Source organism: Leptonychotes weddellii, chromosome 4 (genome assembly GCF_054177405.1).
Source record: "Leptonychotes weddellii isolate Sample4059 chromosome 4, ASM5417740v2, whole genome shotgun sequence".
In the NCBI taxonomy this organism is placed as follows: domain Eukaryota; kingdom Metazoa; phylum Chordata; class Mammalia; order Carnivora; family Phocidae; genus Leptonychotes; species Leptonychotes weddellii.
In genome coordinates this window covers 73,434,483-73,457,912 of record NC_138372.1, presented here as the reverse complement: position 1 = coordinate 73,457,912, position 23,430 = coordinate 73,434,483, and the positions used below count along the sequence as shown (strand labels likewise).

The 23,430-nt window shown below is 39.9% G+C and overlaps 1 protein-coding gene across 1 annotated transcript in view; it reads right to left on the bottom strand.

Annotated features, from left to right (window-relative positions):
* TLCD4 (TLC domain containing 4) overlaps window positions 1-23,430 on the bottom strand; it is a 114,470-nt gene that overhangs the window by 85,692 nt on the left and 5,348 nt on the right. The window contains exon 2 of the mRNA XM_081818831.1: window positions 21,003-21,193. The gene's annotated coding sequence lies outside the window, so the exon portion shown is untranslated. The remainder of the gene's footprint in view (window positions 1-21,002; window positions 21,194-23,430) is intronic.

Here is a 23,430-nt window from a genome sequence, read left to right as displayed (position 1 = left end):
TAACCCTACTAGGTTATTTCCTAACAGTATGCTTACACCAATGTTTCCTGACTTTCATTTTTAGACATTATTTATTGACTTCTTGTCATGGTATTTGAGGATTTAGCCCTTTCACACGTACCACCATCACCACTTTCCCCTCACCCTTCCTTCTCACACAGCTACATCACTTCTGTTCAAATCAATAATTTGTATTTTTATCATCCTGTCAATGTAAATACAGTGCATTGCTGAATCAAGTAAGGTGCCATGATAGTGCTGCTCTTGAAAATCTCCTGTTGTCCCTGGAGTTAATAATTGCCTTCCTTTTTCACTTACTTTTTTTTTAATGTATCTAACCCGAATTTTATCCAGATGCTTCAACCTATCTATCAAATGCCCATTGGTATCTTCCAATACCCAAACATTAGAAATTCACTCTCTTACTTTGCTGAAGTACAGATTTCAGTAGTTTACTCAGAGCGTGTGCATTGAAGGTAAATTTTTTAGCGTGCTTGCATGTCTGAAAATGTCTGTATTCTATTCTCATCCTCCACTGATAATTTCCGTAAGCTGATCATTTTCCCTCAGCATTTTAAAAGCACTGTTCCACTGTCTTTTACTTCCAGTGTCGCCACTGAAATAAATATGCCTAATGCCTTTCTGGTTCCCCTTCCTCTGTATCTGGTCTATTTTTCATTCTAGAATCTTCCCATTACCTTTATGTCCGAAATTTCACAATGATGTGTCTTGTGCCTTAGAATGTGCCTTTTTTCTTTGATTGTGCTAGACTCCCGGGGGTGCTTTCAATCTTACCGGCAAATTTTTTCTTTTATTATTTTTTTACTAATTTCCTCCTTCTCATTTTCTATGTTCTCTCTTTGTGAACTCTTGTCAGCAGGATGTTGGGACTTTATTATTCTCCAGATCGATTGTCCTTTTATCCCACTGACTATCTCTACAGCTTTTCTTTTCTTTTTTCTTTTTTTTTTTTTTTAATTTAAGTAGGCTCCACACCCAGCATGGAGCCCAACACAGGGCCAAAATCATGACCCTGAGATTAAGACCCGAGCTGATATCAAGAGTTGGATGCTTAACTGAGCCACCCAGGCACCCCATCTTTTCTATGATCTATTGTCTGAGACAGAGGTTCTCAACTGGGGTGGGGGTGGGAGGTGTTGATTCTCTCCACCCCAGCCATTTGGCAATATCTGCTGATGCTTTTGGTTGTCATCACAGGGAAAGGGGGCATGCATGGGTACTTAGTGAGTAGAGGCCAGGGAGGCTGCTAACCATGTTACAATGCACAGCCTCCCACAGTAAAGAATTTCTAATCCCAAATGTCAGTCATGCCAAGATTGAGAAATCGTGGACCGGGAGAATTACTTAGCTTTATCTTCCAACCTTGTACTGAAGTTTCTATATCAAACATATTTTTGGCACAGGATGGCAGTGTGCAATGGTTTAGGCTGGGAAAAAATCTGCAGAGGCAGTGCGCATAGCAAAACGATGAGGCTACAACAGACCAGTGATGAAGGGGAGTAAATCACTGACGATTCTTTCTTTCCCACAGACTATCTAAGGCCACAGGGAAAATGGTGGAAAATTCACCATCGCCATTGCCAGAAAGAGCTATTTATGGTTTTATTCTTTTTTTAAGCTCCCAGTTTGGCTTCATACTATATCTTGTGTGGGCTTTTATTCCTGAACCTTGCCTAAACTCCTTAGGCTTAACTTATTGGCCTCAAAAATACTGGGTGGTTGCATTGCCTGTCTACCTCCTCATTACCATAGTAATTGGTTATGTACTGTTATCTGGAATAAACATGATGAGTACCTCTCCACTGAACTCTGTTCATACAATCATAGATAACTATGCTAAAAATCAACAGCAGAAGAAATATCAAGAAGAGGCCATCCCAGCATTAAGGGATATTCTTATTAGTGAAGTAAACCAAATGTTCTTTCTTTTTTTTTTCTCGTTTTTGTTTTTTTGTTTAAGATTTTATTTATTTATTTGACAGAGATAGACACAGCGAGAGAGGGAACACAAGCAGGGGGCGTGGGAGAGGGAGAAGCAGGCTTCCTGCTGAGCAGGGAGCCCGATGCGGGGCTCGATCCCAGAACCCTGGGATCATGACCTGAGCCGGAGGCAGACGCTTAACGACTGAGCCACCCAGGCGCCCCCCAAATGTTCTTTCTTGCAGCTGAAGATCTTTATGCCAAAAACTAAATTGTATGTAGACTAACACCAAACACTTACTGTAAGTTTTTGATGTAATAATTTTGACCATAGCTATTTTGACAATCTTATTAATAACCGATACTGAAATATAAAAAAGCTGCACTTCTCTTAGATTAAATTCCATGAATCTTATACATGTTCTCGCATATTAGTTATTAATAGACAGAATAAATAAAATACTGCATTACCATTAAAAAAAATATCTTTTTTTCCCATTCTCTGATCAGACCTTTTGTTACGGGAACTCTCCATCAAAAGATAAAACTCCTTTCTCCAGAAAAGAAACTTCATACTTCACAGAGGGATTGTGTTAATGGTCGGATGGTCAGTATGACATGCATGAAAGCACAATGGCTGTATGAAGGGCAAGAAGGGACCCAGTGGCCTCCAAGAGCTTTGTAAACAACTGTAGGGCAATTCTTCTTCAGGCTTGTACCTCACTCCTGCCTTCCATGGTACACCGACCACCAAGTGCTAAGGCTCCTCAAAGCACTTTGACTAGCCCTTCTTCCACTTTGTCAAGTCAGTTATCCCTATTCCGTCCAACTTCTGGTTTCCAAAATTTACTGAAATCTCTCATCGACTGTAGACTTTTCTCCTCTTTTCTTTTTCCTTATGGATTATATCTTGTAAACCCCTTTCCACACTACCTACACTACGTGTACCACTTTGCAAAAAATAAGGATAAACAAAATAAGATTTAAATAACAGAAAGGGATCCAATACAGAGAAAGGGAAAGATGTCAATCTATTTTTCTTAAATTTCTAACTTGTTTTTTAATTGTGCCAAAATATCTTCATGAATTTTTTAAAAAATTTTACAGATTAGTAGAAATTGAAATTAACAACCAGTAGTTTATGTTCATAACTTTTTTTCTGTTCTATAATCTTATTTATTCCTTTCTTCTTTTCTTTTTTATTGAAGCATAGTTGACACACAATGTTACATTAGTTTCAGATGTACAACATAGTGATTCAACAACTTTATACATTATGCTGTGCTTATCATAAGTGTAGTTACCATCTGTCACCATATAACACTATTACAATATCTTTGATTATATTCCTTATAATTTTCATTTCATTTTCATTTCATAACATTCATTCAATTCACCTTTCATTGCTATGACTTACTCATTCTATAACTGGAAGCCTGTATCTCCCACTCCCCTTCACCCATTTTGCCCATCCCCCACCTCTGGCAACCATCAGTTTGTTCTCTGTGTTTATGGATCTAGTTTTGCTTTGTTTGTTTGGTTGGTTGGTTTTTTAGATTTGACATAAGTGAAATCATACGGTATTTGTCTTTATCTGACTTATTTCACTAAGCATAATGCCCTCTAGGTCCCTCCATGTTGTCACAAATGGCAAAATCTCATTCTTTTTTATGACTAAATAATATTCCACATCTTCTTTATCCATTCATTTATCAATGGACACTTAGGTTGCTTCCATATTTTAGTTACTGTAAATAATGCTGCAATAATATATTTATAACTTTTAGACCAGTTTGTTGAATATCCTCCCAGATACTTTTTCATGCATACTTATACATACTTTGATTTTTTTTAAACAATAACAAAAAGGACTAAAACATACACATTATTTTGTAATTGCTCAGACTATTCCATTCAATGGATGCACCATAGTGTATTTTACCAATCCATTACTGCTAAATATTTATGGACCTTACTGTTGGACCAAATTTTCACTTTTCCAGGTAGAGCAAAGTAGTAATGTCTGACTAGAAATTAATTCTAAGATTCAAAACTAGTTTAGATTGAATGGGGAAACACTGGAGGGTTCCTGCTCAGGTCAAGAGGAGAACAAGGGGATACACACTCTCTCACTGCTAATACAGTGATACTTGAAGTATCAGTCAAGGGAAGTAGTAAAAGAGAGAAAATAAAAACATAACTACTGGGAAAAAAGATTATACAGTTGTCATTCTTTGTGGATTATATGATTACATACCTAGGAAACCCAAGAAAATCAACTGAGAAAATATATAAACAACAGAAAATTAAGTATGGAAGCAGGATACAAAATTAATTTATGAAAATCTGTGACATATATGTATATGTGTATACGTGTGTGTACATATAAATACATACATATATGCACATGTGTTTATTTGAAACATGAAAAACCCATGTATCATGATAAAAATCAGAATATATTCCTTATCCTAGTTCTAGGAACAAATATGTTTTTTAAAAAATGAAGTTGATAGTTGAATTATTCATAAGTCATTTTCATAGGCCTTATAGAGAAATACAACTTTGGAATTTAGAAATATTCCTTAGTATAAACATCTCCTGCCCCACCGATCCTCTGACAAACATATTCAATTCCAAATCAAATTTCTGTAGTGATGTAAATCTACTACTTTGTTGGTCATATATGTTCACATGCACTATTCATATGATCTATCCTAAAAATAACTAAAAAGAGAAATTTTCATGAGAGTCTTTTTTAATATACATATTATCTCCCTTATTATGTCCCAATCAAATTGGTCTCTTCATGTCATTATAACGATTGTTCACACAATATAGTATTACTATAATCAATCCACTCCCATACATCTAAATCATGTTCATCACTAACTTAAGTTCCTGTTTTTAGACCCTCCATATATAAAGTTAAAAGCATCAATAAAATGTATATGCTGCATTCAGATCTCCCACTTAATCTTGAGGTCTGTATTCTTTGCCTTTTGGTAAAAACAACACATTTTTGCCCTCCAGCAAGGAAGTTTTAAAAAATTACCATCTCTTTTCCAAATACTTTTGTTATACTTTACAATATACTAAGGATTTTTTTTTATTTTAAAAAGAAGGCAATCTAGTTTTAATTAAAAAGAAATCATCTTGTGGAAATGTATTTTCCACAAGGAAAGGAATGGTTCTAGTCCCAGATTTTAAAATTCTCATTGGTAGAAAATACAAGGTAAAAAATAATGTTTGAAAGACTGTTACAATTAAATGTCTTCAAACTTTGTCAAATATGTTTTACAACAACATGTGGAGCTTCCCCAAATGCTAACATAATGTCTAAGAACCAAAAAGTAGGAAGAAATGGATTGTGGGGTAAGGAAAATGTTAACTATTAGTACTAATTATATATAACATATTAGAAACTATGATATCAATAACGAAAAGACCATCAGGATGTTTAACTTAATCACTGAATTCTCCCCCTAAAATACAAATCAAGCATTTTGCAAAAATACTATATACACCAAATTGAAATGTCCAAATTTTTTTTAGCATAGAGTTATTTCTTTTGATGTAAATAGGAAGGTCGCTTTTCCCCCTAAACATTTAGATATAAGCTGAAGTCTTCAGAATTTGGACGCTTGGCAATGACCAGTTTGCAGATGGACTACTACGTGCAGTGGCTCTCCACGTCCCTGCAAGGCTACATGACCCGCCAACAACAGAGTCACCTCTGACTCCCTTCCTGCCCCACAGAAGCACTCACCGCCTGCATCGTAGCAACCATCACTGCGCTAGGCTCCCCTGCTCCGGCCTCGTTCCTGTAACTTCTCGTTGACCTCTATTACTATCATCAGTGAGAAAATAATAAATATTGTCTGAATTTAGAAATAAATAAGACCATATGTTCATCCAAAGTCCAGCAGAGTTCTGGATAAGTGCCTCATTATCAAAGCCCAGCACCAAAAGAAAAGGCAACATAATGGTCCATCGGAGTCCAGAGCACAAGTGAGAGTCTCACAACTGTGTTTTGGGAGTTCACTCACTAAAGATACCTGGATTTTCAGTTGCTTGGAGACAGAGTGTCTGTCTTGTGCGTCTTTGCACCTGACACTGCACCCTGCAAAGGTGGCGGGCTCTGCATATATTCTCCTCCCTCACCTATCTTCCCCACGTTCCTCAGCTTGCTAAGGAAGTCCTTTCGGAATTCAAAGTTCTACAGCTCAGGGAGAGTCGTAACTGATCATCTATATCTACAGAGGGAAAGAGCAAAGGAATGACATACTTCCCCTCATTTTTTATCCTGAGCAATTACCCAAAGGTAATAAAAGGCAATCAAGTGATTTAAAGAACTACTTTGCCTTTCCTTTTAGAGCTCCTACAGAGGAACTGACCTCTGGTTTGCAAAGGAAGTCCTGTACCACATGGCATTTTAAAAACTATCAGGATTTGGCTTTTAAAACAGTTTTATGCACACAGTATTCTACTGGTACAGAGGAGAAAGTAGTCCCCCGATGTATCAATGTAGAGGTGAGAGGAATTCAATTTCAATTCACTCTGTCTTAACCCAAATTATCAATTCTTTCAACAAAGAACACACACTGTAAGAGCATCACGGGAGACTTTTAAAACAATTGTGTAGGGGCGCCTGGGCGGCTCAGTCACGCTTACACAGTTGTGGGGGTTTGGATTCACAAGAGTAGCATCTGTTAGGAGGAAAGCATGCTCATATCTACAGGGATATTTAGTTGTGCCAGCAAATTGCAGTTGCTTAAACAACTTTCTCCCTCATTCCCTTCCTCCCCTCTTCCTGTCCCTCTCTTCCTTCTCTCTTTCCTTCCTTTCTCTCATTCTTTTTTTTTTTTTTAAGATTTTTTATTTATTTGTTTGACAGAGAGAGACACAGCGAGAGAGGGAACACAAGCTGGGGGAGTGGGAAAGGGAGAAGCAAGCTTCCCGCGAAGCAGGGAGCCCGATGATGGGCTCAATCCCAGGACGCTGGGATCCTGACCTGAGCAGAAGGCAGACTCTTAATGACTGAGCCACCCAGGTGCCCCCTCTCATTCTTTGATGCAGGTTTTTACTTTATTTCATTTTTTTTAAAGATTTTATTTGGGGTGTCTGGGTGGCTCAATCGTTAAGCCTGGGATTGAGCCCATCATCGGTCTCCCTGCTTCGCGGTAAGCTTGCTTCTCCCTTTCCCACCCCCCTGCTTGTGTTCCCTCTCTCGCTGTGTCTCTCTCTGTCAAGTAAATAAATAAAATCTTTAAAAAATAAATAAAATAATTGCGTAAATTATGATTGCTAGTTATACAAGAAATTCTTGAGCAATAAGTAACTATAATCAACAGTTAAAAACACCAACTGTTTACATTCAACATTTGTCATATTGATTTGGAAGGTGGAGGGGACAAACAGAGCTAAAGTTCAAAACCACTTGTCTCCTAAACAATGTAGATGTGGGTTTTGTTGTTTTGTCTTGTAGATCTGCCCTTCTTCAGTGTGTAATGACCATTATAACAAGAAAACTAATCATTCTTTGAATTTGGAAATCAATATAAAAATACAAAGCGTTAACTCACTGACATCCTGTCATCACTTCATCATCCTGAACCCAGAACTCAGCCCTTCCACTAGTTTCCATAGAAAATTATCTCCAAGAAGTTCATGATTTCCCCCTCCCCAACTTTACCTAAAATTAAGGAGTTCCTGGGGCATAGATTGGCCCACCAGCTCTGTGTTCTCTCTCTTCTTCCCTACATGGGAATTGAAGGAGTATCTTCTATTGCTTAAACTCCTTGGAGTTTCACTGCTTGCCTAAAGTAGCTCTTCCAAACAAATGCAGCACTATCCCTAAAATAAGTCCTGGGAAACACATTCTTCAACTTGATCCCCTTCCTTTGCTCTCATTTCTCAATAAGCTCTTGTATTCTCCTAGCCCTTGACCTCTCATCTCTAAGTTTTGATGATTCCTCGCACCCAACAATACATGGGCTTTTCTGCTTTAGTTCTGAGCTCTAAGGTCTGCAATTAACTTTGCTCAGTTCACTTCCACCTGCTCCTTGCAATGACCTCCTCCAATTTGGACCCTATCTCAGCTTTGCCTTATCTCTGTCCTCTCTATTCTCCCAAACACTGACATGCATCTACTATCAACTCAACTTACACAATATCTGTCTAACACTCTCTTTCTTGAGCTCCAGATTTTTATTACCAATATCCTACCATGTGTTCCAGGTTCATCAAATGCAATAAAATAGAACTCATCATCCCCCTTCCTCCCCATACTCTTTTTTCTCACTTTTCTCAGAGTCATCATGCCTCTAATCACCAAGCCCAAGAAACCTCCATTTTCCTAGATTCTCCCCACTTGCTTAGTCCTCTGTAATCATGTAGACATCAAATTCTATCAATTCTACTTGCTAAAGATCTTCCATATATTTACCTTCTCTACCCTTCCTCTTTCACTCCCCAAGTTTAGGCCTATATACCTTCCCAGACAATCTCTGATGTCTCTCTGGCATCTTTCCTCTTTGAGCCTTCGTATACCAGGATAATAACTTCTCTTCCCATGTTCTCCCAGTGCTTAGTACCACATGTTTCACACACAACAGAGCCTCAATAAATATTCATTAGTTAGGGAAGAGACTTCAAATGCTTGTGATCGCACATCTTTCCTTTCCTTGGCATTCAGAGATTGCCTCTGTCTCTCCAATCTCATGCTTCTTCGGGATTCTCCTAACTTGCCATTGATTATTTTCTTATTCTTTCACTTTTGGTCAAAGCTTTCTATTATTCTTTATTGCCTATCAAATAAATGAATGGCATGGAAGTCTTCCATTCTAGCTCAAACCTATCCTTCCAGTCTCATGGTTCAAATTCTCCCTCTCACATTCTTTGCTCAGTCTAGCTAAATCCAGCCACTAGCCATTCCCCAAACATGCTGTGCATTTTCCTGACTCCTCGCTTTTGCCCATGCTGCTTCCAACACATAGAATGTCTTTTCTTCCCCTCTTTCCCTGTCAAAAGTATTCCTAGTTTTAAGACCCACTTTCTTCATAAAACTTACAGATTCCTCCAGACAGAATTTCTTTCTTCCTCTTCTCTCCTTCTTTAAAACTTAGTTTACGATTTGCTTTGTACAAGTATTTTACTTCTTCTACTAAAAAAGTTGTTCAAAGCAGTGTTTTCAAACCACCTGAAACAGAATAACTGGAGTCTTGTTAAAAAACAAAAACAAAACAAAAACCCTCCCGAATCAGAGTTTCGGAAGGGAGCACTAAGAACCCTGCAACCTGAAAGCAAGTGCCCCAGGAGAGTGCGCAATGAAGCCGGAGACCTTGAAACTGCAGAAATGGGCCTTGAAGTCAGTCAGACTGGAAGTTGCATTCCAGTTATGTCTCTGTTAAAAGATAATTCTCAGAAAAAGCTAATAAAACCATGACTCTGATACAGATAGAAAAAAAAAAAAAAGTTAAAGATTTTACTTAACTCATTCAATGAGGTAACCAGGCAGATGTCGTAACCTGTTCAGAAGAGAATCTGAAAGAAACGCATTCATACAGGGTTGTAAAATGGTTCAGGCATGACGAAAGGCTACCATAAGATAATCCAGAAGGATGTGCAATAGCTCAAAGACAATGAAAAGAGTCAGATGACCTAGAAGATGTCCTTTAGGCAATGCAGAGTTTTCTACTGAGACATAAGATTTTTTTCTATACCTCTTGCTAGCTGTGTGACTTTGAGTATGTTACTTAACTTCCCTGAGCCTCAGTTACTTTTTCTTAAAATAAGATTTCATAATTTAAAAAAAAATCTTAATGCGGGTAATACTTACCTAATACTGCTCTTGTGAGAAGTAAGTGAGTTAAGGAGCACCAAGCCCTCAGGACAATGTTGACTACATGATACTCGATAAACATGACATAGTAGTACTAGTAGTACCAGGGTAGTGTTATCACCAGCTAGAAGCTTTTGGGGACCCTTTCTTATTTCCTAATACATGTATTCATTCAATCAGTCAACCAATGTGCATAAAATACCTATTCGTGCTAGGTTTGGGTGGATAATAAAATAGTCTCTGTCATCAAGGAGTCCAGGCCAGCCAAGGAGATGAGAACCTAGGTCAGTAATTACATGGGATACAATAAGTGAAAATAAAAGTATGTGAGCACAATTGACAACATGGCTAACCATGTGTGGAAGGTACAGAATGCTTACAGAAAAGCATTATCAAGGGGAATGTAAGCTGAATCTTGAAGGATGAGTAGGAAATCACTAAGCACAGTGTGCTAACAAATATTGTGCTAGATCATTACATATGTTAACCTTATTTAACTCACATGAGAGCCATACAATAATAGCTCACTCTAATTGAGTACTTACTATGTGTCAGGTGCTGTTTTAAATAACCATCATTATCTTATTTTATGAAGAAAAAAATCCTGAGGCTTAGAGAAACCAAGTAACTTCCCTAAGATGACATAGCCAGTGAGTGGCAAAGCCATAATTATTGCCAGATAACCTCGTTCCAAAGTGTAGGAAATATCACCTCAATTTACTAATGAAGAATCAAACCTAGAAAGATGATGAGATCTCCTAGAGAAACTGATTAGAAATTGGGTCCCTGGTTTTAAAGGACAGGCAGATGGGAAGGAAAAATACTCCAGAAAGAGGGAGAACACACAAAACCCTGGAAGTATGGAGGAGCTTAGCATGGCTCCAGGAACCAGAGATGTTTGGAACTCAATATGCATTTATGGAAACAAAGATAAAGCCACTGGGGGTGCCTGGGTGGTTCAGTCAGTTAAGTGGCTGCCTTCAGCTCAGCTCATGATCTCAGGGTCCTGAGATCGAGCCCCACATCGGGCTCCCTGCTCAGTGAGGAGTCTGCTTCTCCCTCTCCCTCTGCTGCTCCCCCTGCTTGTGCTCTCTCACTCATTCTCCCTCAAATAAATAAATAAATTAAATTAAATAGTAAAGCCGCTAAAGTAGGCAGGGACTGTGAGAAAGAAATTATAGCATACTAACTTTTGCAGACCCTGCTCAGGAAGTTATAAAAAAACTATGACAGATTTTAAGCAAAGGAATGAGACCAAAGGTTTAGAAACTGGAGGCAAGGCAAACAGTTATGAGACAGCAAAGACTAGTATTATTGAGATCAAGAGTTTTGAACTCCGGGCACCTGGGTGGCTCAGTTGGTTAAGCGACTGCCTTCGGCTCAGGTCATGATCCTGGAGTCCCTGGATCGAGTCCCACATCAGGCTCCCTGCTCGGCAGGGAGTCTGCTTCTCCCTCTGACCCTCCCCCCTCTCATGTGCTCTCTCTCTCATTCTCTCTCTCTCAAATAAATAAATAAAATCTTTAAAAAAAAAAAAAAGAGTTTTGAACTCCAACAACCTGCCACTTATCATAACCTCAGGAAAGAGAACCTCTTTGAGCCAGAGTCTCCTCATCTGTAAAATGAATATAATAACAGGGTCACCACGAGGCTTAAATGAAAGAAGGTCGGTAAGCACCTGCTAATGTACTCCAGATCTAATAGGCATTCAATAAATGATGGTGGTAGTATTAACAGTTGTTTATTTCTACTTTTGTTGTGATGCAAATATAATGAGATCTAGTTTAGGTCTTTTTGAAGGAAGAACATGTTAAATACATACTCTTTTACTTAGGTTGTTTGATTTGTTCAGACATAGTAGATTGATCCGTTCAGACATAGTAGACTGATTTAGACAGCAAAGTCCCAGGAGCACAAAAAGAATCAGATTTCAGGAATGGCGTGAGGTTAAGGGTTCAGTTTATCAAACGTTTCTTGTGTCCCTACCGTGTGTGTCTAACACTGTATTAAGTGGTACATATCTAAAAATAGTTAAGACATAATCTCTTTTCACAAGGAGTCATCAGTCTACAATATAGTTATTTTGGATGATGCCTGGCCTCCTCTCTTATTTACAGCCTCACCCTCCCTTAACGTCTGTTATTTACACTACTCTTGTAGAAATGATCTTGGTTTCCCTACCTGGTTACCTGCCCTCCTCCCCAACCTTGGACTACTTCCTTTCCTGGCTACTCCAGCTGGACACGTCAGACTACACCTGTTTGATCCAAACCTATTCTTAGTACCCTGGTTTGAAGACACCTTGCTCCTATAGAGAAGTTAAACCAATTTTCTCAACAGCTGGTGCTAGAATTCTTTTCAGAGGAAAACACCTTGAGGAGTCCTTGTGAGTAGACGGTATGATTGAGGAATGAGGTTAGCAAGAGACAGGATCATTAAAGACAAAATGTTCTACTTCAGAAATTCAGCTGGGGGTATGGAAGAAATGGCTAGAGAAGAGAAGAGAAAGAGAAAAAAGACAGAGGAACTTCACTGTACACCTAAAATACCTTTTAAAATGTATAATGCTCTATCGTACTTGCATTTCTTTGACTCCCCTCGTGTCTTCCAAATCTTTAGTAAGCCTTCCATAATCCCCAAGCCCCCACACCTCCCCACAAACACATAGACGATGTGAGAAGGTTGGGCGGGGAGGGGTAAGTGAAGAAATCATGGAGCCAAGTGCCACGGCTAGAAGACAAAAGGAGCAGAATGAGACAGCACACCCAGAACAACGACACAGCCATAACTGAACCCAGCAGTAGGAGCAAGGCCCAAGGTAATGCTAAAATCACAGATATCTGGGAAATTGGCAGAACATATCAGCAGGTACTGTACTTTATTTAAAAGTTGTGTAATAGGGGCTTGAACCAATCTTAACTAGTTAAAAAGCAAAACAGATTATCTCAGCTGGTCATGATTTCTTCAGTGTCATTGATGATTTGGTACCAACTCCATAGGTCTGCCTTTCCAACACACCTACTGCCTTCCTCAAAGGTGGCCACCACTGTCTTACCCAGTTACTGCAACAGTCTCCTTGAGATCAGCATTTTTTTTTAACTTAATTAATTTATTTATTTAAATAGAACAAGCAGGGCGGGGAGGAAGAGAGAGAGAATGTCCAGCAGGTTCCACCTCAGCACAGAGCCCAACGCGGGGCTCAATCCCAGGACCCCAAGATCATGACATGAGCCAAAATCAAGAGGGGGACACTTGACTGAGCCACCCAGGAGCCCCAGCAGACATTTTCTTAAAGGGCCAGATAGGCAGTTACTCTACTCTGCACTGAAGGCCTGGAAGCAGCTATAGACAGTAAAAATGAATGGGTTTGGTTGTGTTCCAATAAAACTTTTTTACAAAATCAGGTGGGGGACTTTCTATCCTGCCCCTTCTGTTCTCCACATTATAGAGTACTCTTTCAAAATGTCACTCCTCTGTATAAACACTTGTCTTCCCATTAACCTCAGGATAAAGTCCAAATTCCTTAACAAGGTAAATTTAAATTTCATACCATTATCTCCTCTCTAGCCATTTCTGGCTTCAATTTTCAGCACTACTGAACTGCTTTAAATTCCCAGGTTCCTGGTTCTCTCTTCCTTCCATGCATCTGCATATGCTGTTCTTTGGCCTGTAATCTTCCTCTCTTCCCCACTCCACTGATTAGTTGATTCCTACTCATCTAAATTTCAAGTTTCACATTAAGTCTAACTTCCTCCAGGAAGATTTCCCTGATCCTTAAATTCTCACAGAGTGTTGAGTTGCTGGTTTAATTGTCTGAATCTCCTGTTAGTTTGAAGCTCTGTGAGGAAACTGGTCTGCCATTCATCATTGTATTCCAAGGTACTCAATAAATAACTGGATTCTTGACTGATCAGGAAAGAAAAGACAAGAACCAACCTAAAAATGAAGGGGGCCCTCAAAGGCTAATTGGTGGCACATAAGCTGAGATTTGTTTGAACTGTTTCTTTTAATCCAACATCTGCTCCTAAAGCATTTTCTGCTTTGCTCCTGTAGCTTGCAGAGAGGGTTAGGAAATACACATTACATCATCCACACTTTCTCATGCTGGAACCAAAGCCCTGTAGGGTTTCATTTCTGCCTTGGCTTCCAAACTTAATCTGTTCACCCTCTCCTTGGCACCTGATCTCTTACCTCACATCCTGTTTCCAGTCTTGTATATGGTGTACCTTATATCTGGTAATTATCCTTGCAGAGAGATACTGGCTTGCCTTTCTAACCAATCCTCACATTTCAGATATCATGTAGGGGGCATATTCTATATGTCAGGCTCATGGGGCTTCCTCTATAAGCCAGGCCTACAGGACTTAATCATTCAATCCTCAGGCTAGCCTCGCAGTGATGTTCTCAGAGATTTCCTTTTATTATTTCTACTCTACAGTTGACAAAAGGAAGACTTAAAAGGAGTAAGTAACTTGTGAAAGAAAATGGCAGAGCTGGGACAGAAGGGAGGAAAGTCTGACTGCCAAGCTCGAGTTTCTGAGCTCATACTACTTTACAGTTCCTCTGGGACCACATCTGCTTCCCCCTGTGAGTGCTGTTCCTGCCCAAGCCCTGAAGTCTTCTATGGCGCTCCTGCATGTTTCATCCTGAACCTCACGGACAGTGTGGCTGAATTCAAGTCCGTCAGAATCACTGATACTTCTGGAGCACGGTCACTGTGCTCGGCCCTGTTTATGTATGACCTCATTTAACCTGCACAGACCCTAATATGAAAGATAAGGTTAGCTCTGTTTTATGGAGATGGAAGCAGAGGCACAAAGAGGTAAAATAATGTGTCCAAGGTCACATAATTAGTAATGGGAGAACCTAGGATTTACACCTAGACACTCTGACTCCACAACCCGCATTCCTAGGCAAGAAGAGAATACACAGGGAGGTAAAAGAGAGCTCCTCAGGCCTCATAGGATGACATGAAAATATGGGTGAGGTTGAATGATTCAGGCTTTAATCATCCCGGATAGGAGATCATTAACTAAGGATGTCTCAGTCATTGCTGCCTAAAACAAACTGTCACCAAACTTCATGGCTTAAAACAGTAATCATTTATTAGCTAACAATTCTGTGGGTCAACAATTTGGGCTGGACTTGGCTGAGAAATTCTGCTGGTTTTGCCTGGGCTCACTCATCTGGTGACAGTCAGCTGTGGCAGCTTGGCAGGAGCCTGATGGTCCAAGATGGTTTCTCAAGGGTCAAGGCCAGCTTCATGGGCATGCAACTTGTGCTGAGTTTATTGTTCTGCATTCCTGTCTCCTTAAGAATCTCCTGAGATTCTGAATAATTATGGGAAAGGGAGGCTACTGGGTCTTGTAAATTACATTCCAAGTCATGCTGGTGGTTGATGTGGATGCCAGCTGGGCATCTTTATCCACATAGCCTCTCATCCTCAAAGAGGCTAGCCCATGTTTCTTCACATGATGACAGGAGCTTTCCAAGACAGTGACAGCAAAGCCTGCAAGGCTTCTTCAGCTCTGGGCTCACAATTCCCACATCATCACTTCTGCTGCATTTTACTGATCAAAGCAAATCACAAAGCAAGCCCAGATACTAGGAGGTGGAAATCCAGAGTCCACTCCTTGATGGGAAGAACAGAAAAGTCACAGTGCAAGAGGGCATGTATGGTGAGGATGGGCCGAGTTTGTGACTATGAATTGCAATCTCTCACAGATTAGGTACATGTTTAAGCAAAAATAACTTCAGTCTCAGACATGTTATGATTAAGATTTCTCCTATGGTCAATCCATGCAAAGGTATCCAATACAGCTGACCCTTGAACAGCATGGGGATTAGGGAGCCATGCAGTCAAAAATCTGCACATAAACTTTGATTCCCCCAAAACTGAACTATTAATAGCCTATTGTTGACTGGAAGCTTTACCAATAACATAAACAGTCGATTAACACGTATTTTGTACGTTATATGTATTATATACTGTATTCTTCTAATAAAGTAAGCTAGAGAAAAGAAAATGTTAATAAAATTGTGAGGGAGAGAAAATATATTTACAGTACTATACTGTAAAAAAATCTGCCTATAAGTAGACCCATACATATTGTTCAAGGGTTAACTGTATTTGCATAATATAGGTCTAGAACATAAAAGAGAATCCTGGTTGGACATACAAATTTGACAGCTGACAACAGGCAGGTGATAGGTTTCTGAATAAATAAATCAGAACCTCCAGGAAGACTGCATGTATTAAGGCAAAGATAAACAAAGAGGTTCACTCAATCCTTCAGACTACCCAACTGTTTGAGTGCTCTCTTCTTCCCATGTATCTCAACCTCTCTCTCTAAGGGAGAGGGCCGATCCAGTTTCTGTAGCCAGCTCAAAGTCCAGTATCTCTGGGGAAAGTACTTTGGAGACTAGGGTGGCCCACAGTTCTTCTCTGTTATGTCTAGATGTGGCTACACATAGTCCAATAATTATAAACTAAAAAGAAGTTACTTGATACCCACACTGAACCCAATATGCAATGGTGGAGCAGGAATACAATTAACCACAATAAAAACTTCCATTTCCAAAAGGACAGAATGGGAAACATGCAACGACCAGTAGCCCTTCATAGTTTTCTTTCCAGAAAGAAATTCCTGCCCTGGCCATGGAAGAAATTCCCTGATTAAAATCCTATCTGGATGTGTTTGGTTATACCCATAGTGCCCCTGGGTTTACCACTCTAGGAGGTTCTTCCTTGTCCATTATTCTCCAGGTTCAAAATTTAAGTGAAAATTGGAGTGTATGCTTTCCTGGAAATGGCTTGAGGACACAATGATTCGCTTTTGCAGGTCAGATTTCCGGTTTCTTTAGCAATAAAATTTCCTCAAAATCTTTGCAGGCATCTATGCTATTCATCTCCAGTCTGTTACATGCGACCGAAACTATACCCAAAGTTCTTTTCTGGACCGAGCTCTTAAACCTTCTTATTCTCTAGTTTCTATGCTTTACTCCTTCCTCTTCTCATTGTTTTAATGTCGGCTACTTTGAGGTAAAACTTTAAAAACTAAGTGAGGGTAACACCACTAATCTGACCTTTGCTGCAAGGCTAGATCTTTTTGGCTGAGGAATCTTAATAGGTGGGCGTTAAGTGTCTGAAAAACAGTTTTCTCCTGTTTGGACCATAGAAACAATTGGATTTTCCAACACTGTGAGGCCCCAATTTTCTATGCACTGTATTTTCTTCCATCTTTCCTTGCAAACCCATCATTTCTTACGTGAGCTCATTTCTTTCTTGAAAAACCTTCCTAAACTAGCCAAGAAGCAACAATTACATTCTTATTCTGGTTCTTTCCAAATGCTTCCTCTAAAATTCAGTGATACAAGAAACATGGTCAGTCTTCCAAATTGAGTAGTGAGATTTTTACAGAACATCTTGCAATGGCATTACAAGAATCACCAGTTTTCCAGCCTGCAAGAGCTGTTTCCTCGCTGCCAAGGGTCTGACCACCTAGGTAATGCTATATGTTTTAAGACTTTGTTAGAAGTCCCCCATCTCCAGGTATCAATTTTTGTATTAGAGTAAAGGCTAACTTGCTGTAATAGAGACCCCAGAAAGCAGTGGAAATGAAAGTAAAGAAGTGAAAAATGAAAATAAAGAAGACAAAAGTGTCTTTCTGTCTCACATAATTGTTGGGCCTAGACTGACAGGACACTCTGTTCTATGAGGTCATTCAGGACCCAGATTCCTTCTATCTTGTTGTCCCCCCGCCCCGGGATGTCTTCCTCATCTCCATGGCTACAGATGGTCATAGACACGTCCATGAAGGAGACGGCAAGTGGTGCAAGGCAAGCTGTCTTCTTTTACAAACGTTAAGGCCAAAGTTGTACTCTAGTTATAGTCCATCGGCAAGAATGTCCCCACAAAATCATAGCTAGCTGTAAAGGAGGACAAGGAGTCTCCGGCTGAGCAAACATGCACCAGAGGGAGGAGAATGGATGTTATGCTGGCAGGCATTCATCTGCCACGAGAAGTAAGAAGAAAAGATTCCCAAGGTTAAGAACCCTCAGAGATACAAAGACCAAAATGGGGTAAATAAGGATTTTGTTTTTTAGAGGGAACAAGAATGGCAGTATGAAAAAAGAATACATGAAAGGGAAAATCTAGCTGGCGGCTACCTAAGTTTCCATTTTATTATTTCTAGCATTTTCTAAATATATTTTTAAAGCTTTTTTTTTTTTTATCTTAAAGGAGGTAGAAAGAGAAAACCTTTAAGATAGAAAAATAGTGATGTGAGGAGAATCAGAAGAAAATGGAGTAATGAACATCAATGGGAGAAAAAAAATTTCAATTGCCTGAGAGAAGACGAGAGAGGCCAGAAAAGGAAATGCTCTTTGGACTTGAAAATCTAGAGGTTACTGGTGCATAACTATGGCAGAAGCTAGAATACAGCAAATTAAGGAGTGAAAATGAACAAAGGAGGGCGCCTGGGTGGCTCAGTTGGTCAGGCGACTGCCTTCGGCTCAGGTCATGATCCTGGAGTCCCTGGATCAAGTCCCGCATCGGGCTCCCTGCTCAGCGGAGAGTCTGCTTCTCCCTCTCACCCTCCCCCCTCTCATGTGCTCTCTCTCTTTCTCTCTCTCTCAAATTAAAAAAAAAAAAAAATCTTAAAAAAAAAAAGAAAATGAACAAAGGAAAATGAGACAGCAAACACGGACTAGTCTCTTTTAAGAACACTGAATTTTTAGGAAAAAAAAGATAAGGTGGTAACTAGTCATGACAAGCTGCACTTGCAAGTGGACTTAGATGAGAACCAGCCCCCAGGGAGACTAGGGTGGCCCACAGTTTGAGCTGCCCAGCATACATATAATGTGTAACATGAACAGCTGGAATAGCAGAGCGCTCTGCATGTTAGGCTGGTCAAGTTCTCCCAAAGTTCAGAACTACTCTTGGATATGGTGGTTGCATTCTATAGTCATGGGGTCTTGGGGCCTCCAGAGACAGCGCCTCCACCTACCTCCAGTCTCATAGTCAGAAACTGTCACTTCTACGCAAGATAGATAGCTTGCTCACTGGAGAATTAAGGATCCAAGCTGGGTGTGGAAATGAAGGACCCAAAACACCTCGGCACAGCTGGAGTTTGGGCAACCCCCCCCCTTTAGAATATCAATGGAGGGGGGGCAATACATCAGTAAATATGAATGGACAAAAGGGATATGAATCAGCAATAGTAAAACAAACTTTGGGCACTTTTGTTTGGCAGATTAAACTGAAAATATGACTCCCTGCTATCCCAAACCCCCATAAAAAGAGACCCGGAGTTGACAAATTCTAATTAAAGTTGGTGCTGTTTCTTTAAAGTGGCAGAGAAAGTAGCAATCTCTGTTCTGATACTATAAGGCCAAAATTCTTTTAAGAAAAGGAATATTTCATGGAGAAAGGATTGGATTGGATTGTCTCTGAGGAAAATAATTGTGTTGTAATGTGTGCTTATATTTTAGATAGCATAGAGATCACCGTGGTGGGAAGAAACAACTATTGGGAGATTTACCTTCACCCTTAGTCATGAGACTTAAGCCCATTATCCTCCGGAGTCCCAAATGACTGAGGGAAATAAAAAAAAAAGAATGCTCTTTCAGATGAAGTCTGGCACTGAGATATGGGAAAAGAAACTAAGGGATAAAACATCCTTTGGTGGGAAGTGGTTGAATATTTCTGAAGGATGAGAGAGGCCACTACACTGAGAGACTAAGAAGAAATGTAACAAAATGGGGAAAAGGCATCTGAAAGTTCCCTTCTTGGGTGGTTTGTTAGGTCTTTTCAGAAAGTTATTGCAGAGCTATATGGCGGTGGTTGACAGGGAAGATTGGCTAAGATAGAGCAAACCTAATGTATCCCATTTATTTGCAAGTTTTATCAGAGGAAGGCTCTGTTGTTTCCTTTTGTAGGAGCAAGTCAGGTCAGCACAAATTCAACCAAGCTCTTAAACACTCAGACACTCTTTGGGTTGGTATTATAGAGGTATCCTTTATGCATAAGACAGTGTCATTCTAGGGCAACGCCTGTGTCAGTCAATACCTATTCTGTAGTGTTGAGAGGGCCACGCTTCCTCTGTATGCTGAGAGGAACCTCCATATGTTAGGAGTCCACCAAGAATCGGCTGCCTGGCTACCTGCTCAGATGACCACCTCTCAACACTTGAAATAGAACTTTGCTCCATGCTCACCAGAAGGCTTCATGAAACAGCCCAGTTGCATAAAAATAGATTGGGAATGGAAAAACACTCTGGCAAAAGCATAAAGGTGTGGTTGAAGACTGGAGTGCCGTTTTCATGTGGTTGGGCTGGTAGTTTAAAGGAGTTATGCTGAGCCAGACTGATGGAGGGTTTTATTGATTTTGCTTTTATTTTTTAATGGGGGAGACTTGAGCATTATAGGCTAAGGATAAAGACACGGCAAGAGTCAGTGGTTAGAGACTCAGGAAAGAGGGGACATAATTGATGGAGGACACTGACCATAAGAGGTTTTGTTTAGTGTATAGCACCTATTCAGAAAGGAAAATTTAGAGATTCTTTTAAATTTCTAAGTTAAGATGCAGGCATTCCACAGTTTCCTAGGGAAATATTCATCAAGTATTACAAAGTGATAAGACTTTCTCAGGTTCATTTAAGTTGTCTTTTAACTTACTCCAAAACAAATATAACCAGCAAAGATCCCACTGGAGTACTGGTGTGGAGAAGGGAAGCTTAAGTTTGGGAAACAGCTAAGTCATTTGAGATTTCTATCAAAAACTGTTGTTGGTAAATTAACAAGCCTGTTTGTAACAAACTGAGAAGGGATTCACAATAAAGAGGGCACCTAATGTTGATGAAAGATGAACAGGCTATTAAATAAAGCTTGCAGAAGCTGATAAGAAACCAGGTTAGGGCGCCTGGGTGGCTCAGTTGTTGAGCATCTGCCTTCAGCTCAGGTCATGATCCCAGGGTCCTGGGATCGAGCCCCGCATCGGCCTTCCTGCTTGGTGGGAAGCCTGCTTCTCCCTCTCCCACTCCCCCTGCTTGTGTCCCCTCTCTCGCTGTGTCTCTCTCTGTCAAATAAATAAATAAAATCTTTAAAAAAAAAAAAAAAGAAACCAGGTTAAAGGGCACAGCAAGAGTTATTTACCTGCTGTGGTGAAATGTAGTCATATACTATTTACACAACACTTGCAGGAGAAAATAACACTAACCTTTAAGTAGCACATCTGTATATTTCATTCTTATCCTCTTCTTAAGGTATGATGTTTTCTGCAGTAAGTACCTTCCCTAGGTAACATCACCATATTCCTGAGGCCACTAGATGGCCACAGTACATCCACAGGAAGTCCAATCAAAGCAGCAGTACTGATGAGTTAGCGTGGTAAAGCCTCAACTTCCTCACCTACAAAATGGGGATAATAATAGTACTTAAGTTCATAGGAGGCTGTGAGAGGTGGTTGAGAAAGTTTATGAATGCCTACTGAATGGTAGTCTGCATGTTTTATCACACATGTGAATTTCACAGGAACAATGTATAGTCAGAGAAGAGAGAAGGTATAATCTGTGTGTTTCTACCAAGGACAAAGAGTTCTGTGGCAGCAAAAAAGGATTTGGGAAAGACAGGGTAGAAAGTGCAGGTGTACAGTGAGGAAAAGACAGACCTGATAGGTGTGCCAGGCAGAGGCTCTGCAGGGAGAGAGGGTTGGGATGAGAAGAAAATAAATTTGCAAGACTTCAAAGACAAGCAGTGTTTAGTGCAGAAATAGAATTGTTTCTGACTTTATTTATAGGTCTAAAACTGAAAATATGGTAACTGAAAATTAAAGGAGCCATTATTGTTGTGGTTGTCATTAGTGAACAGTATGACGTGGCGTGATACTTACCGTGATAGTCTGGGAATGTATTTTTAAATAAGATATTACTGTCTTGCTAAATTTGGAACTGATAAGGCATTTTGTGTGTGTAGAGGGCTGGAGCTGAATTTATAAACATATCTGGAAAGATATACCTGCGATAAATGAGCATAAAGTAAGAGAATAAAATTAATATGTCTAGTTAATTTCACTGCAAATTTATCTTAAACAAGGCATGAATCAAGAGTTATTATATACAGAGAGACAGACAGACAGACAAACAGACATGCCTATTTAATCTAGTATCCTTTTGGAATGCACTTGGAGAAGAAGCTAGAAAACAGAAAAGCAATTCTTAACTGGAATATGAAAAACCCACTTTTTTTTTTTTTTGGTAGGCTTTACACCCAACATGGAGCTTGAACTCACAACACCCTAGATCAAGAGTCATGTGCTCTACCGACTGAGCCAGGCAAGTGCCCCTGAAAAGGTCACTTTTTAAAAAATCCTTTGCCTCCTATTTAGCTCTAATTTTATAAAGGAAAAGTCAGTCATAGTAAAGTAGATTTTTATCTTTCTTTCCTTAATACATAGCATAACAGGGGTGCCTGGGTGGCTCAGTCATTTAGCATCTGCCTTCGGCTCAGGTCATGATCCCAAGGTCCTGGGATCAAGTCCCACATCAGGCTCCCTGCTCAGCCAGGAGCCTGCTTCTCCCTCTGCAACTCTCCCTGCTTGTGCACGTGCTCTCTCTCATTCTCTCTCTCTCTGTGTCAAATAAATAAACAAAATCTTTAAAAAAAATAATATATAGCATAACAGCTGATATAAATATATGATAAATTCTTTTAATGATACTGTGGAAAGGAAGAGTATGAGCTTTTTGGAATCCTGACTGCCAATTCCTGGCTTTCTGACCCAGAGCAAATGACCTCTCTGTACCTTAGTATCTTCATTTGTAAAATGGGATCATTATAATGCCTACCTCATTAGAGTTATTGTGAGAATTAGTTAATTCACGTTCTCAGTGCCTGGCATACAGTAAGCACACAGTAAATGCCAATTAAATATTAACAATGGCCTTAGCCTTCAAGGGTTAGCATTCGAGGAATCCTAGCAAGTGGCTTCATCCAGGAAAAGGTTGCAACTTAAACATACATTAGTATATTTGACAAGGAAAAAAAGTCTTGTCTATGGATTTGGATTGTACTGGGACAATTTCTGTCACCTATCCTACCACACCTTCCAGAAGATCTTTAATGGTAAGGCATACAACCATCAGTCCTGGTGGCCACAGTTCTGTCTATGGCCCAGACTAAGAACTCCCTTCCAGCTTTACCTTGTCACGGGCACACATAATGCTGACCAAAGTGGTGTTCTTGGCTCTTGCAGAAGAGCTTCAGTCTTTATCTGTACTTTACCACCTTCATTAGGACTAAAGATTGTTGACCTCTGCTGAGGAGGGGCCTACATGCCAGGGTCCCTAGTGGCCCATACTCCAAAGCAGCCCATGAAAGCATGGGTTGGGTGGCTTTTCTCTAGGAGGCCCTGTTAAGAGGTATGCAGTTCACATAGTCAGGCTCATTATTGAGTCACTGCTTGGGTATTAACTGTTACTGCCTTACCACTGTATCCCAGTACCTAGCCCAGTGAGCTGCACATATTAGGTACTCATAGAACTGAACTGAAATGAATTGAGAGCCTGCCCTCATCCCTATTTACTCTAAGCCCCAGAAGCCTCCCAGATTAGCTATTATCATCCTGATTCTTATCTCCATGGTTACTT